Here is a 17,288-nt window from a genome sequence, read left to right as displayed (position 1 = left end):
GTCTCGCCTTTGGACCTCCCCGGGAAGCGCCGCAACTCAGAAGTCGCTTTGTCCAGTCCCTCCACAGAACCAGTCTCTCTGGTTCCAAGGTATATCCGAGGATGAGGATGCACGAGCCCATGTGAGGAGTCGTTTGAGTTTTTGGCAAAAGACTTGAAAAAGTTAAGATGCACGTTGAGCCCCAAGGGAAAGTTCCGGGAAGCAATTTCTAGGTCTTGGAGGCCAGTTTCTTCCCTCGTTCCAGTGTCAACAGGAGCAGAAGTTTTCTTTAACCAACAGTGACTCGGGTGCATCTTGGCATCCTTTCCAAATGCCTGGCCTCAGGTGGGTCTGGTTCCTAATCCCGGAGAGTCCTAAGGTGTTTTCCCAGATTTGGATCAAAGCTTGTCCTGGGACATGGAGTGACATGGCAGCCTGCTCTGGGCCTTGGCAGGACTCATATTTTGGGGTGTTAAGAACTCAGGCCAATTTTAGGATAACTGAAGCTCAAGTTAAATGACAAAGGCTCGGGTTTTTATAATAAAACATTACTCACTATTAGAATCTACCCGAAATACTTGTATTTAGGGATAAATTAGCCTTAATTTCGAAAGTACAGTTATCTCTGACATCCCAGACAGTCTCTGGAAATAATACATCCCCAGATTATCTATTACAAGGACATACTGACTTCCTATGCTTGTGCAAATAGGCATTGCCATGAAGTGTTAAAAAACATACTAAAGTTGCCCCCCCCCACAAAATACTAAAGGTATCCAGAAAAGGGAAAAGCTAATATTTTAGTCCACTTGTTGTATGATATAATTTATCAGGTTTCTTCAGACTGAAGTTTGGTCTTAATAATCCATCTAGCCTAATACAGAAAATCTTGAGCTGCTGAAATTTTTAGGAGTTCAGTTTTTTCTTTTCTCTCTCTTTTTAGGCCACAGCCAGCAGTGCCCAGGGGTTACTCCTGACTCTGCACTCAAAAATTACTCCTGGCAGTGCTTGGAGGACCATATGGGAGGCCAAGGATTGAACCTGGTCGACTGCATGCAAGGCGAGCACCTTACCTGCTATGCCATGGCTCCATCCCTAAGATCCAGTTTTTTTCAAAAACATTTTTACCATCAGTTCCCCAATAAGCCTGCAGCTCTCAATATCTATAAACAACGCTGAACAAGATATCAGAATAATTCTACAAATGGCAAAAGGCTTTAGAATGCTCATAAATAAAGATATTATAAGCACAGTTGACAAGAAGTTTGCTTAGTAGTGATATACAATTCCCTAAATATCCAGAATTAATCATAATTATCAGGATCTTTGGGATTCCCAATGAATTTCTTCTGTGACAGTGCTTCCAAGAAAACTTAAGTACTAAATAGCCCTGATTCATATGTACTTCTCTTTTCATAAGGGGAGAAAGTAATTATCACAGGATGCCTTTGCCCTTCAGAGACCTTTCATATTAACTTTAACCATCCAAATACTTTTTTCTTAGAATTTTGATTTCTGGGAAGTTTTGTTTCACACTTGTTTAAAACACAAATCACCATGAAAATAATACTTAACTATCCATTTAAACAAAGTAGCCAAAATTTCAAAACTCTAATAGGACTAGAGAGAGATAGCACAGTGCTTGCTTGCACATGGCTTACCCTCATTTGATCCCTGGCATCCCATATGGTTGCTTACCTGAGCCCTGCCAAGATTAATCCCTTAGCACAGAACCAGGAGTAAACCCTGAGCACATCTAGGTGTGCCCCAAAAACCAAAGGTGGAAAAAAATATAATAATAAAACTTAGCTATATTAAAGCCAAAACTAGGTTAAAAGACTTGATAAAACTCACATTTAATAATTCTAATTATTTCCAAACTTCACTCACCATAAGACACAATAAAAGGAAAACATCAACATATTAACAATTTTAGCAAAGTCATAGATCTTTGAACCAGAATGACTATCAGACCTGCAAAATTTGCTGCTTTTGGTTTTCTGTCTTATAACAGGAAAGATGGAGACTAGATCCCATAACTCAAGAAATGAGGAAGTTACCTTGAACTCTCTGAACACGAAATAGCAACAGCACATGACGCATCACATGGACAGTGCACGAAATCCCCCTTTCTTGTTGCACTTTTTCTTTTCCTGGGAAATAAGAAATGTAAATGGCTACTCAGGCACAAACAGATTCAGGGTAAAAGTTCACAATTATTCCTATTCCCAGAGAGCATTTGCAGAAGTGCTCCAAGTCTGACAGTTTTTTGGGCACACAGCCCAAGGCAAATATCCCACTTACAGACAAAGGAGTGGTCTCAGGAAAGAGAGGGGACAGTCCCCAGGCCGACCAAGGGGTTCACCCAAGAGTTTCCTCGTCCTGGGTCAGCTCACCATAGCAGACTCCACTCCCAACTGGCCTTTTCAAACTATAACTATGAAAGCTCTGTTCTGCTGCCACTTGAATGCCAATCAAAGGAGGGAAATAGTGATGGGTCACAAAAGAACACAGTACTGAGGTTGGAAGATGAAGGACTTCTGTCACAAAGCAGCCATCTTCCCCACCCTGTCACAAGTTTTTACAGAGAAGGAGAATAGGGAAGCACACTTTAGGAAGAGTGGGTTGTAGTTATTAGGCATCAGGATAATCAATAAATCCACTTAGACTGACCCCAAGTCACCCTCTGATGTGACTGCAAATGAATATTTCTAAATGTTTTCAATCCTCTTAGCCTTTCTCAACATGTTCAACCATCCCTAATCACACAAGTTTTCTGATTCCCACCATTAAATTAACACCTAACATCTTCAGGCTGGTTTCAGAGCACCAGGAGCAGTACCTGGGAAGGTTTCTGTGTCTCCAGCTTTCGAGGATGAACGGAGGACAGGCTCTGGGACATGGGCCACTCATACCAAGACCAAAAGCAGGTCTTCCTGGGGCTGGAGCAATATAGTACAGTTGGTAGGGCGTTTGCCTTGCACACGACCGACCTGTGTTCAATCCCTAGCATCCCATATGGACCCCAAGCACTGCCAAGAGTAGTTCCTGAGTGCAGAGCCAGGGGTAACCCCTGAACATGACCAGGTGCCATGTGACATGTAGCCAGAAAGCCATAAAACAAAAAACAATACTAAAAGAAAGCAGGCCTTTTCTTCTGCCCCACTGCACAGTCCAGCTGCTGGGGGACTTTTCTGCTGCCAGGTAAAAGGGGATGCAAATGATCATTGTTTTTATCTGTGATGAAGTGGGGAAACTAACTGGTGAGGATACCATAGGCTCAGAAGAATGGCACAAAGAATGAGAATACCTCCTTGCAAGTTTACAGTCATATGTTGAAATCTCCGAAGTTCAACAACACTACATTGGCAACTCTGCTGTCTGCAGGCCTGGCACCAAGCAAGTGTGTGTGAGCCTCACTGAAGTATGACCCCCCCTACCCCCAGCAAGTACAACTAAACAGATGTGCAAGTGCCATGGCCATGAGTATGACCCTGGGAACATGTGCAAGCATGCCCTTGGGGAGCACAAGAATGACTGTGCCTCTGCTGAATGTGTTCCCTGTACTACACGATCATGATCACGATCACGACCATCCTGTTATTCGTCGATTGCCTCGAGCAGGCCCCAGTAACGTCTCCTTCATCGTAGCCCTGAGATTTTTAAGAAAGTGCCATATTCAAGGCTCTTTAGGAGAATGAGACCCATCATTGTTACTGGTATTGGGCATATTGGGTACGCCACGGAGAGTTTGCTAGACTTTGCCGTGTGGGCAGGTTACATTCGGTAGTCTGCCAGTTTGTCCAAAGTAGGAATGAGATAATAGGATATCGCGCGGCTGATATCCTATTATCCTACTGGAATTTGGAGGATCTGGGTGGAGGATGCTCAGCCCCGATCCGAGTAGGCTTGGAGATCTCAGCCCCGGGACCCGCATGCCTTTGTTCCTCTGCCGGTACCTTCATGTGTGCGGAGAGTGGTCTCAGCATGGTGGTGGCTGGTTCTGGAGGTCTTCGGCTGCCGGAGTCCTGGTCGGGGCAGGGAGGAAAACTCAACCCGCTCCCCTCCAAGGGGCCCCGGCGAGGACAGCCAGGCTCGGGGGCAGGAGATTCTGCGCTGTTCTCTTCCAGGAGCTGGGTTTTATAGTCTCTGAGTCTTGGCTGTTGATGGGATTACACGGCGCCAGGGGGCCAGTTGGTGGGTGTGACCCCCGCCTACCCCTGTACCACACATTTTTTTAAAATGTAGGAGTATTGCTATTTATTTTTGATTAGGCTGATTGAAATGGGCATGAACTCCACCTTACTTTTTTTTTTTATATAAATTTATTTATTGAATCACCGTGAGAGCTGTTTTGGGTGTAAGTCTCAGTCATACAATGATGAAACACCTGTCCTTTCACCAGTGCCCATTTTCCACCACCAAAAACCCCAGTATAACCTCCATCCCACATCCTCCCCCTACCTGTGGGGCAGATGATTTCCACAGTACTCTCTCTTCACTTTGATTTCATTCAAAATTTCAACCCCTGACCCACCATTATTATTTGGGATTTTACCCCAACACTCAGATCTGCCAAAAAGGCAATCGTAGACAATTTGTTTTCTATTGCTCGTTATGAATAACATGATGTCACACGGCTGCAGTAGTGGCTGCGTGATTTTGGAATTCCGAAATTTTAACAATTAAATCTGGAGGGATTTCTACCAAAACCTGCTGGGTTCCGAGATTTGTTCCTGAGTCTCTGGGATCATGGCCATTAAGCAGTTTGATCAGGAGCCAGAGAGACCGTTCATGGATGGCATCTTGGGATCTCGTTGGGATGGGGAGGAAAGGGCTGGCTCCACCCCCATCCCATGAGGCCCCATGTGTCTCATCACTGCAGGCTCAAACCTGACTGGCCAATGACCTCTGGAGGATGGCAGCCACCAAACCGCGAAGGGGGAGCAGGCGGAGGAACAGCACCCTTTCCCCCCTGGAGTGGTCTGGTGCCAGTAACCTACTGTGGGGACTGGATGCATCTCTGCCAAAAGCCGCTGGGTTCCAAGATTTGTTTCTGAGTCTCTGAGATCATGGCCGTTAAGCAGCTTGATCAGGAGCCAGAGAGCCATTCGTGGGTGGCAACTCAGGATCTCGTTGGGGTAGGGAGAAAAGGGCTAGCTCCACCCCCCTCCCGTGAGGCCCCACATGTCTTGTCACTGCAGGCCCAAACCTGACTGTCCAATGGCCTCTGGAGGATGGTGGCCACCAAGCCGCCAGGGGAAATAGGCCAAGACACGAAACCTACTCCCACCTAGGGTTGCCCGGTGCCAGTAACCTACTGCGGGGACTGGACGCATTTCTGCCAAAGGCTGCTAGGTTCTGAGATTTGTTTCTGAGTTTCTGGAATCATGGCTGTTAAACAGCTTGATCACACATCAGAGAGACCTTGCCTCCAATTATATAGCTAAGCCTGAGGTGGTTTGTGGGTGTGTCTCCCACATACCTAACATTTGACCATTTACTTTCTTGGTAAACTTGGTCCCAAGTTGTTGGGGTCTGGCCAAAGGCACAGCAGCAATTTTGGGGTATCAAGAAGTCTAAAGGCACCATCAGGCTGCTGATGCACTCGCCTCACAGGTAGAGATTGACGAGCTGGTGGGACCATACCCCCTTTTTAAATATTTTTTTAAGGAAAGATTCACTTGTGAGTTTAGAACACTTTCAAAAATGTCTTGTAGTGGGGCCGGCTACCTAGAATATCTTGCCCGCTCATCAAACGCCTGGCAAGCTACCCGTGATGTATTTGCTATGCCAAACACAGTAACAATGGTCACAATGGAGATGTTACTGGGCCCGCTCGAGCAAATCGATGAACAACGGGAGGACAGTGACAGTGACAGTGACAGTGGGGCCAGAGAGATAGTGCAGCAGGTAAGATGCCTGTCTTGCATGCAGCCAACCCAGGTTAAATCCCTGTCACCACATATAGTCCTCCAAATCCTGGCAGGAGTGATCCCTTAGTGCAGAGCCAGGAATAAACACCACTGGGTTTGGCCCCCAAATAAAACAAATGTCTGTTGTAGTCTTTTGTAAGGATAAAACTGTGTAACAATCCAAATAGCTATCAGTAGGAAAACCGTGAAAGTTTGTAATATTCCTAATCTACCTGTTAAAAATATTATTACTGACAGAAAATTCTTTAATTATATACTATTTTTGATTTGTGTGTGCATGTGTGTGAGAGCGAGTGGAGTGTGCATGTGCACATGCTCGTTCCTGTGACTCCCAGCAGAGCTGGGCCAGTGGGGCATGGCATCCTGTGCCAGGATGGAACCCAGGGCCTGAAAACTGCAAGATATGGGCTTAGCCACTTGGCCATACCCACAGTCCACTGATGTATGAAACACTTCTGACATGGAGGACCATGTCACCTAATGAGAGGATCACCGCAAATAATCAAACTGTTAGTCCTAGTTACTTGCGAGACCAAGGACTCCAGTGCATTCTCATCAATCCAAGTGACATTTGCCAAACACTAAGTACTGGGGACTGCTTCCAGAGCTTGAGGGCACCCCAACGAGCAAGGCAGGGCAGAGGACTTCAAGCTTCCCAGGGTTCAGGGTCTGTATGGGGAATGATGAAGTTTAAAGGTAAATCAAGGGCTATAGAGGTAGCACTGGGGTTAAACTGCTTGCCTTGCATGCAGTTGACCAAGGTTTGAACCCTGGCAACACACATAGTCCCCTAAGGTCCAGTAAGATGATCCCTGAGTACAGAGCCAGGAATAAGTCCTGAGCAGAGCTGGGTGTGGCCCAAAACAAATTTAAAAAGGGCAAATCAATAGCATTTAGGATATAATAATTACAAAGGAGAAACTCAGGCAAGATGAAAGGGAATCCGAGTGTTAGCAGAACAGATCAGAGGTCAGGTCTGTCTCTCTGAGGCCAGAGCAGGCCATGGGTGGGAGGTGAAGGTCACATGGGCTAGGAGGAAGTGGACAGAAGCACTAGTTTCACAAACACCATCACTGCAGCATGACCTCACCGCAGGCCACAACATACCAACACAGAACAGCACGGTTGACATGGGGGAAGAGAGGTGGGGAGCTGAGCTGCTGCTGGAGCTCAACTGTTCTTTGGACACTAAGGTGAAGGGCTAGAAAACTGGTGTGACTGGCTGGGCCTACTCTTGTTTGTGCACTTGCTGGGTTCCAATGGACCAGGGCACTGGAGCCTCCAAATCAGGGCCAGTCAGTTCCCCGAGGCAGGTTACCAAGTATGGATACTGTCTACACTCCACAAGCACCTCTCAAGTGCTGTGAGGTGTTCACAGACCCCAAAGGTGTTCTGGAACCGTCAAGAGAGGCCTTCCATCTCCCCTCCGGAAGTGAAAAATGGGGTTAGTGGTGGTTTTACACAAGGTTACAGCAGCCAAGGATGAGACACAGGGGCCCTAACAGTGCTCACTGGGCCTTAGGCTTGTGTGTGCATGCTAAGTCTGTGCTTCTGTAGAAAAACACAAGTCAGAGACAAGACAAAGCCCTGGAAACCCCATCTCCAGAGATGAGCCCTTACACCCAACGCTGCGTGACACAGAGAAAAGCATATTTATTCATGGTAGGTTGATGTTGGGTTGGAGCGATAGCACAGTGGTAGGGCATTTGCGTTGCATGAGGCCAGCCCGGCCAAACCGGGTTCAATTACTCCACCCCTCTCGGAGAGCCCGGCAAGTTACCGATAGTATCTTGCCTCCATGGCAAAGCCTGGCAAACTACCGTGACATATTCGGTATGCCAAACACAGTAACAACAAGTCTCACAATGGAGACGTTACTGAGCACGCTCCAGCAAACAGATGAACGAGAGGACAGTACTACAGTGCTACAGGTTGATTTTGGCCTCTTTTGTCAGGGGCTTCTTCACATGGCCAAGGGGTCTTTGCAGATGGAACTCAGTCAAGCATTTGAGACAGGACTGCCTGAATCATTAAGCACCATAACCCGAGAGTCCTTACAAGATGGGGCAGAGCCAGGGCAGTGAGGAGCTATGCCAGGGATTCAGAGGCAGAAAGTGAAGACTCATCCTCCAGAAGCTGGAACAGACTTGGAGCCTCTTCCTGGAGCCTCCTGGACCAGCGTGTTTACCCTCACTTGGTCCCTTCCTGTCCGTTTTCAGACTTCAGGCTCCCAGCGCAGTGACTCAGGGCCTGCAACCTCTTAAAGCAGCAACAGGGATTGGCATTTGGAGCTGACACTCATCTAAATATGGGGCTCATAGTGTCCCCTCTTCTGGTGCTTCCTCTGTGGTGCCAGGCAGTGACTCCACACCCCTTAACACCCCGGGTGCTCGGCAGTGACCTCTGGTGGTAATGCTGGACAGTGATCCACAACACCACATCCCCAAGCCCTGATCAATAGTCACCCCACTCCATCTCTCTCTCTCTCTCTCTCTCTCTCTCTCTCTCTCTCTCTCTGTCTCTCTCTCTCTCTCACACACACACACACACACACCCCTCTTCAACATTCTCAGCAGTACCAGTACTCCCAGGCAATGCTCGCAGTGAACACAAACTTGCTGGGGATGCAGTGCCTGAATGAATCAGGTGGCTGGGAGGAAGGAAAAGCCTTCACCCCTGCACTCTTCATCAGCGCTCTTGTGACAACTGTGCATACAACGTGACTCGATATATTCGCATATTAACATGCACGAATATAAACTGTTTTGGGGGAAGGGGGTTCGCCAGAGCTCAGGCAACCCTGTGCTAGGAGAGTGGTGAAACCCAGGTGTCCCGCGTGCAAGGCAGCATCCTCCCAGCTGTCCTGTTTCTCTGGCCCACCGACCTCGATTTTGATGGCCACATTCCGTGCCCACTCGTGGCGCACCCTGTCCACCAGTCACTCGGTTCCCAGGTCCAGCGTGACCCAACACTGGGCGCCCGCCAATCGCAGGCTAATAAGGAAGCAGGGGGAGTGGTGTGGGAGGGGGACGGGGGTGGGGGGACCTCGGGCTCCAACACCCGCGCAGCCGCGGGGAAAACGCGTCTCCCCGCCATCATTCGGTCCCTCAATGCGGCCCCTCGGTCCCACCCCTCAGTCTCGCCGCCATTCGGTTCCTCAATCCCGCCCCTCACTTTCACCCCTCAGTCCCGCCATCATTCAGTTCAGTCCCACCCCTCAGTTCCGCCGTCACTCGGTTCCTCAGTCCCGCCCCTCGGTCCCACCCCTCAGTCCGGCCGTCATTCGGTTCCTCAGTCCCGCCTCATTCATCATTCGGTTCCTCACTCCCACCCTTCAGTCCCGCCAGCACAGGTTCCTCAGTCCCACCCCTCAGTTCCGCCGTCACTCGGTTCCTCAGTCCCGCCTCGTTCATCATTCGGTTCCTCACTCCCACCCCTCAGTTCCGCCGCTCACCCCGTTTGGCTCCTCCCACCTTACCCTCAGTCCTGTCGCCATCACGCCCCTCAGTTCCGATCCTCAGGAGCGCCCCGTATCCAGTCCCGCCTCCTCGCCCCTCAAGCCCTGACGCCTGTGAGCGTCGCGTGTCCCTAGGCGCCTCAGATCCTTGCCGTCAGTCCCGCCCCGGCCCCGCCCACCCTCCCCAGGATTCTGACTGCAGGTGTGAATGATCCGTGGGGCTGCTGGTGAGGCTTGCCTTCCCAAGGTCGCTACCACAGAGCCCCCTGCAGCCCCCACTTCTAGACTGCGAAACTCCCTTGGAGTGTGGTTTCGCAGCAACAGGGAACGAAGGATCTCATGTTAAGTGAAGTTAAGTCAGAGTCAGAGGACAAGGGCCGACACTGGATGTTCTCACTAATTTGTGGTATGGAGAAAAACATGTCTCGGGATTGGCAGTTAGCAGAGGTGGGCAAAACAGTGAGTCCAGGTAACAGAAAGAAAAATCCCAAAGGAAGAGAAAAATGGAAGTGGGAGACAAAGAAATTAGGTTTGGAAGCAACATGGAGGGAAGGGTCAGGGGCCTTGGGTCCCTCTATGGTGTAGAGGTGCTCTAACACTACATCTAATACTGCTATAAGTATGGGGTCCAACAACAACAATATGCTTTAAAATGTATCTGTCTAGGGCCAGAGATAATACAGCTGTTAAGGTGTTTGCCCCAGCTGACCTGGGCTTAATCATTGGCATCCCACCTTGTTCCTGGAGCAGGAAAGGAATGGTCCCTGAGTATGGAGCCAGGCTTAAACCCAGACACAACCAGGAGTGGCCCCAAAATAAAAAAGAGAAGAGAAAAAAATCTTGGGATAAAATACTGACTGACATCTCCCTCCAAAAGGCTAATACCATCAATTTATAAAGTGCTCACAAAATTTAACAGAAACAATAACAAAAACAACAACATCAAAAAAAAAACAGCCTCACTAAAAATGAGGAGAAGAGCTGAACAGAAACTTCTTTAAAGAAGACTACAGGGGCTGGAACAATAGCACAGCAGGTAAGGCATGTGCCTTGCAAAGAAGTGACCTGGGTTTGATCCCCAGCATCCCAAATCGTACCCTGAGTCCCACCAAAAGGCAGAGCCAGGCGTAAGCCCCGAGCCCAGCTCGCTGTGGCCCCACAAACAAAAGAAAACATAAATAAAGTAAACAGAACACAATAGGCTATGAAAAGTGTTCCTCACTACTGATTATAGGAGAAAAATATTAAAGTGACAAGAAGTCACTTTCATATTAGTGAGATGGCCTATATAAAAAAGTTTCAAAAACAACTAGATTTGGAAAAGTTGTTTTAGTAGGGATGTTTTCTGGTTCAGCATCATTGGAAAATAGTGTGGAAAGTTCTCAAAAATTAAGAATAGAGATCTGACACCCTCTGCTACCAGAGAAACAGTCCCGTTTTATGATGGATATTGGAGAGATGCTGGCAGTTGAATTATTCCAGGTAGGCCAAATGCCACTGGGCAAAGAACTCTGGAGCCTTAGCAGAATGATGGCAGACCGAGTCCCCACCAGCCAAAGACCCAGTGCTCCACCCACCATATCTGAATCCCACCACTGGAGAGCAACAGCCCAGCTTCATGACTGATCGCAGAGAGTAGCAAGAGAGATGAACGAAGTTGAGTGTCCCAGCTTCAAAGCTCCTGAAGTGTAGAGCCACATATGTGGCCATCCAATACTTCCAAACTTCACAGAGCTGACAGCCCTGTGAATTAGATGCAGAGAAAATTACATGGGAAAATTGAGTAGAAGACCACTAAGCTCAATAGTGAAAACAATAATACAGAAGGCCCAGCTCTCATAGAGCTCGTTGTCGGACTTCTGCTCCGGGGCAGTGGGATGACTCTGACACCAGCTCAAGATCTTTAGTGGCTACTTGAGTGCAGCTTTCCCAATATACTTTGATTGAAATTATACCATTTTATGCTTTTAAAGCAGAGTCTGGCAAACTCCCTGTGTCGTACCCAATATGCCAAATACCAGTAACAATGATGGGTCTCATTCTCCTAAAGAGCCTTGAATATAATCTCAGGGCTATGATGAAGGAGACGTTACTGGGACCTGCTCGAGGCAATCGACGAATAACAGGATGATCTGTGATCTGTGATGCTTTTAAAAGGGTTGGAGCGATAGCACAGCGGTAGGGCGTTTGCCTTGCACGCAGCCAACATGGCCGACCCAAGTTCGATTCCTCCGCCCCTCTCGGAGAGCCTGGCAAGCTACCGAGAGTATCTCGCCTGTATGGCAGAGCCTGGCAAGCTATCGTGATGTATTCGATATGCCAAACACAGACACAACAAAGTCTCCAGTGGAGACATTACTGGGCCCGCTCGAGCAAATCCATGAACAATGGGAGGACCGTGACCGTGATGCTTTTAAAAAATCTAATTCTGGGGCCGGAGGGATAGCCCAGTGGGGAAGGAGTTTGCCTTGCACGCGGCAGACCCGGGTTCAATTCCCGGCATCTCTTGTGGTCCCCTGAGCACCACCAGGAGTAATTCCTGAGATCAGAGCCAGGAGTAACCCCTGAGCTTTGCCGGGTGTGACCCAAAAAGCAAAAAAAGAAAATCTAGTTCTGGATTCTGACATGAGAACAAAATTGTTTCCAATCTCCCTCTTGATCATGTTTGCACTTCTTTTTGTCTTACTAGGCTCCTCAGTTACACTCAGGGAGTGCAGTACCATCTCTTGGTCACTCACTGGGTCTCTGGTCTTCCTGGCCCTGGCTCTCCTGAGCTGGTGCAGTTCTTTAGTGGTTGGCTTTGAATCTCCTTTTTTTCTATCTCTCTGCAGGCTGAGTGTTCTGCCTTTGGAGCTGTTGCTGCTGCACTTCCAGGAGGCTCTCAAGGGACTCTGAGCTGGAGGGCTCCTCTCCTCCCCATGCAGGTCTCCACGGCCTGGGCACAGGCCTGCATACTGCCACGGGATTTGAGGAGGGTGAGGACCAACCGCATGAGCTGCACTGTCAGTCCTGCTCCTGGCAAGGGATGCTTCCCTGGCTGGCACCCAGGCCTGCTGCACTCTGTGCAGGACTTCAGGTAACTAGGTTAATGCTTGACTGCTGCTGAAGCCCTTACCCTGTCTACTTGTGCCCCCATCACTATTCTTCAGATGGGTGGTGGGTGTTCTGAGGGTGAGTCACGAGTTTTCAGGGAAACGTTTCTCACTCTGGAAACACCTTTTCCCATGGGAGCTTCATGAAGTCTCTAGACCAAGAAGCACACCACTTGATCACTTGATCACTTGATACCCTGTTATTCATCGATTTATTCGAGCGGGTGCCAGTAATGTCTCCATTCATCCCTGTTGCGTGCTAGCATAGCCTAATGACATCTGCTCATTCTAGGAACACGCAGAGCCTCAAACCGAACATTTAGTGTCTTGAGAAAGAAGTCTGTCCATCTCGTTGGTGGGCGGTCATAGAAAAAGCATACCTCTGAAACCCTGGGACCACAGGCATCCTGGGGATGAAACAGAGACAGGAAAGACAGGCCACATATCTCATGTCCACTATTGCAATAAACACAAACATGTCCCAAAAGCCTTGCAGGAAAAAGCCACTGGGAGACTGGACATTGAAGGCCCTAACTGTGAGCACTTGGCCTGCAGCTCTCCTGGAACTGGAAGATGTGGGCCTCATTGCCCAGAGCAACAGAAGTAGGAACTTAGAGGGGTTCAGACCAACCCAGGCTGCTTTGGAGTGAGTCCAGCTCATTAGGCTTCAGCTCCACGAGAGAGAGTCACATGCTGGGCTCCTGTCCAGGTTTGAGAAGGGTCATCATTGCCATTTGCAGCCAGCAGCCAGCACAGACAGAAAGGCACGATGTAAACAGAAGGATTAGTAGAAGTCACAGCACAGAGGGATTCCCGGGGGAATTGAGGGCAGATAGGGACAGGAAGCAGGAAAGGCCACGTGTGGGCAGCTCACCTGACCTGTGGAATATAAGGTCCATGCCCAGGATGCTCTACACTCAACCTCGCTCTCCCTGCTCGGCCTCCACATCTGCCCTCCTACACCTCACCTGCCAGAACCATGGGCTGCTGTGACTGTTTCAGAATCTGTGATTGCAACTGTCGGTGCTGTGGCTGCCGCTGCTGTGTGCCCTTGTGCTGCTGCAGATCCGTTTGCCGCTGTGTTTCTGCTGGAACCTGCAATGGCTATGGCTCCCATTGGGGCCGTGGTTGGGGTGGTTGGTACCGGGGAGGCTGGTGCTCAGGTGGGGGCTGGCGCTCAGGTGGGGGTAGGGGCTCTGGTGGCTTCCATTCCAGCTGCTGTGTGCCCTTGTGCTACCAGTGCAAAATGTAGGGTCTCACCTCATGCCAGTGACAGTGGCAGATGATAAAGTCTCCTGCCAGTCAGAGCTGGTTCTGCCCTGCCTCATGCAGTCTACACAAGCCCTCTCCTTTCTCTCTCAGGATCCCTCTCATCCCCATGTTCACCAGCCTCTGATCTCATGGAGGAGACTGTTCCCGGGGCCAGGACACTGGACTGAGACTCTCCCTGGTTTGATGCTGGTCTCTGCGTCCATCTCTGGCCAGTCCCTGGGGCAGCTGCTCTGACTGGCTTTGCTAATATTTTCAATGCCCTGTTATCAACAAATAAAGACACTTCTCCACTCACCGAATCTTCTCTCAGCAATTCTTTTATTCTGCTGCCACTAGCGCAAAATGCCAAAGACCTAGCCAGTTGGGTAAGGGTGGAATTGATGAGGACAGGCCACTGTGTCTTCATTTTGGACCATTCACATAACCTCTGAGTAGGGACTTGAACTCTTGGAGAACCCATCCCTAGGAAGAGAATTCTCCTTCCCCGCTCCCCGTTTCAGAGCCTGTCTCTGCTGGTCTCAGTGTGCAGCACAAATCAATAGGTAAGAAAGAAGACAGCGAAGCGAAGAAGCAGCAGTTCCCAAGCCTAGGCTCCTTAGGAAAACAGACTCTGGGCTTCCTAGTTAAAGGTCAATGACATTTTTCAAACTTCCTAAGGAACTGTACTAATCAAGGTGGGTAATGGTTAATCACCTCAAAAACACAGCAATTAGTGGTCGGATGACCTAAGAAAATACAAACAAATCCCAGAAAATTAATTTGTTTTCACTAATCTTTTTGTTGGAGTAGCACTGATGAACAGACACCTGTGAAATTTCTTTTTTTTGCTTTTTTGGGTCACACCTGGCGATGCACAGGGGTTACTCCTGGCTCTGCACTCAGGAGTTACTCCTCGCGGTGCTCAGAGGGTCATATGTGATGCTGGGAATCGAACCTGGGTCGGCTGCGTGCAAAGCAAATGCCCTAACCACTGTACTATCTCTCCAGCCCCAGACACCGATGAAATTTTTATGGGAAAGAAAACATGTAACAGTACTGGTATAGGTGTTGAGATTTTAGTGTAGGACCAAGGAAGCTAAACAAAACCCTTCTAGTTCTGAGTTTAAATCAGATATAGTGATATATCTGCCAGCTAGCATGCCTGAGCATAGAGCCAGGAATCACCCCTGAACACCTCAGGTGTTATCCAAATGTCACACACACACACACACACACACACACACACATATATGTATATATATATATATATATATATAAAGGTAAAGGTAAAAGGTAAAGGCCCTCCCGTTGTTCATCGATTTGCTCGAGCGGGCCCAGTAACGTCTCCATTGGAGATTTTGTTGTTACTGTGTTTGGCATATCGAATACATCACGGGTGGCTTGCCAGGCTCTGCCGTGTGGGCGAGATACTCTCGGTAGCTTGCCAGGCTCTCCAAGAGGGGCGGAGGAATCGAACTCGGGTCGGCCTTGTTGGCTGCGTGCAAGGCAAACGCCATACCACTGTACTATCGCTCTAGCCCATGTATACATATATATGTAAACATATGTACATATGTGCCCCTGGGAGCATACTGGAGGGATACCTCACAGACCACCCCTCTGAAACTGTCAGATGGAGCTTGATCACAAGCTTGCCAGCTTCTAGAACACTTGTCATCGTCACTGTCCTTCCATTTTTCATCGATTTGCTCGAGCGGGCCCAGTAACATCTCCATTGTGAGACTTGTTGTTACTGTGTTTGGCATATTGAATACGTCATGAGTAGCTTTCCAGGCTTTGCTGTGCGGGCGAGACACTCTCGGTATCAAACTCAGGTCATCAGGGTCGGTCATGTGCAAGGCAAACACCCTACCTGCTGTGCTATCGCTCCAGTCTTCTAGAACAGTGAGAGAGAAAATCTATTTTTAAGCATCCAGTCAATAGTCATTTGTTTTTGTGACCCAAATGGATTAAGAACAGAAGTTCATAGTGAAAAACACATATATTAAAATACTGAAAGACCTCACGGAAATAACCTAATGTTATGACTCCAGGAAGTAGAGAAAAAGTCAACGAAGCCCATCATTAACAGAAGGAAGGAAATAATAAAGACCACAGCAGAATAAACAAACTTGTGACTAGAAAAACAATAGAAAAGATGATCAGAATGGAAAGTTGTGTTTTCTAAGAGAGAAAGCTGTAAACCTATGGAGTTGCAAGAAAATATTGACTGGAATAGATACTTGAAGAAGAGGCATCACCAGTGTCAACACAAGCTCAGTCAGAGGGGATGGTTGCCACCCACTGTACCCTGAAGATGGGATCACTCCCAGGAGTGTCCAATCACTAAGGGTGAGTTCTCAGGACACTGCCTCTGGTCACATGCATTCACCTCACTTCTCTCAGGCTCTAATCCCTGGAACCAGCAAGGCTCAGTCCCACAGTACCTCCAAAGTGATTTGTGACTTTAGACCTAAATCACAAGTCCAGGATGTCACCTGTGACCTCTAGATAGGAGGTCTAAGACCTTCTTCCTGGGTCTATTAATATGCTGGTGTGGTCACAAAACTCTGGAAACATGTTGTTGATTTGGTTACTTGTTTGTTGCAAGAGATTGTCACCCAGGAAGAGCAGGTAGAAGAAACACCCAGGGAAAGGTTTTGGAGAGGGAGGCAGCAGCCATGTCCTCTGGACACACTGAGTCTCATGTTCTCCCCTAGAATTCCTCAGCACTTATTATGAAAGAGTTCCACAGCATAGAGTGTGCAGTACAGGCCAGTATGCATTACCGTCCAGGTGCATTATCCCACCAGGCCTGGCGGGGGTCTCTGATTGTCCAGCATTCTAAGTACTGGGGCTCTCAGGGATGGCCACATCTATAAGACCCAGCACCTCTTTAATCACATGCATTAAGGGGCACTCACAAGGAACCCCAGGGCAATGACACAGACACTTCTCTCTCAGGAAATTCCGTGACGTGATCCCCTTCCCCTTCTCCTCCCCTCCTTGCTCCACTGTCTTGACTCCTTCATGCCACTACTAGCACATTAACATAAAGAACAGGCTGAGATGGCTGGCAACAGGCTGATGACTGGGCACTGGAATAGGCTGCCTCCATCTTCTCAATCTTGTGTATTAAAAAAACAAATACGAGGGCTGAAGCGATAGTACAGCGGGTACGGTAATTGCATTGCATGAGGCCGACCCGGGTTCAATTGCTAGCATCCCATATGGTCCCCTGAACACTGCTAGGAGTGATTCCTGAGAGCATAGCCAGGAGTAACCCCTGAGCAATGCCAGGTGTGATCCAAAACAAAAACAAAAACAAAAACAAAAACAAAACAAAACTAATATGAAAGCCATAGTGCACTCTCGCTGCCTGCGTTTGGTGGTCTTGGAGCCGCTTCCCCCACCTGGGACAGCCAGCTGATGGCAACATTCAGACGAATGAGGAAGCGAGGGCCCGGCCAGTTGTTCTCAATTGCAGTTTATTCCCATCTCATCTTCATTCTCTCCTGAGTCTCCTTCCCCCGATTCTCCTTCATTTCTCCTATCTGGATCCTGCTCCGCCAT

The sequence above is a fragment of the Sorex fumeus genome, unplaced genomic scaffold (genome assembly GCF_029834395.1).
Source record: "Sorex fumeus unplaced genomic scaffold, SorFum_2.1 ptg000093l, whole genome shotgun sequence".
Taxonomy (NCBI): domain Eukaryota; kingdom Metazoa; phylum Chordata; class Mammalia; order Eulipotyphla; family Soricidae; genus Sorex; species Sorex fumeus.
This window is presented reverse-complemented; position numbering follows the sequence as displayed.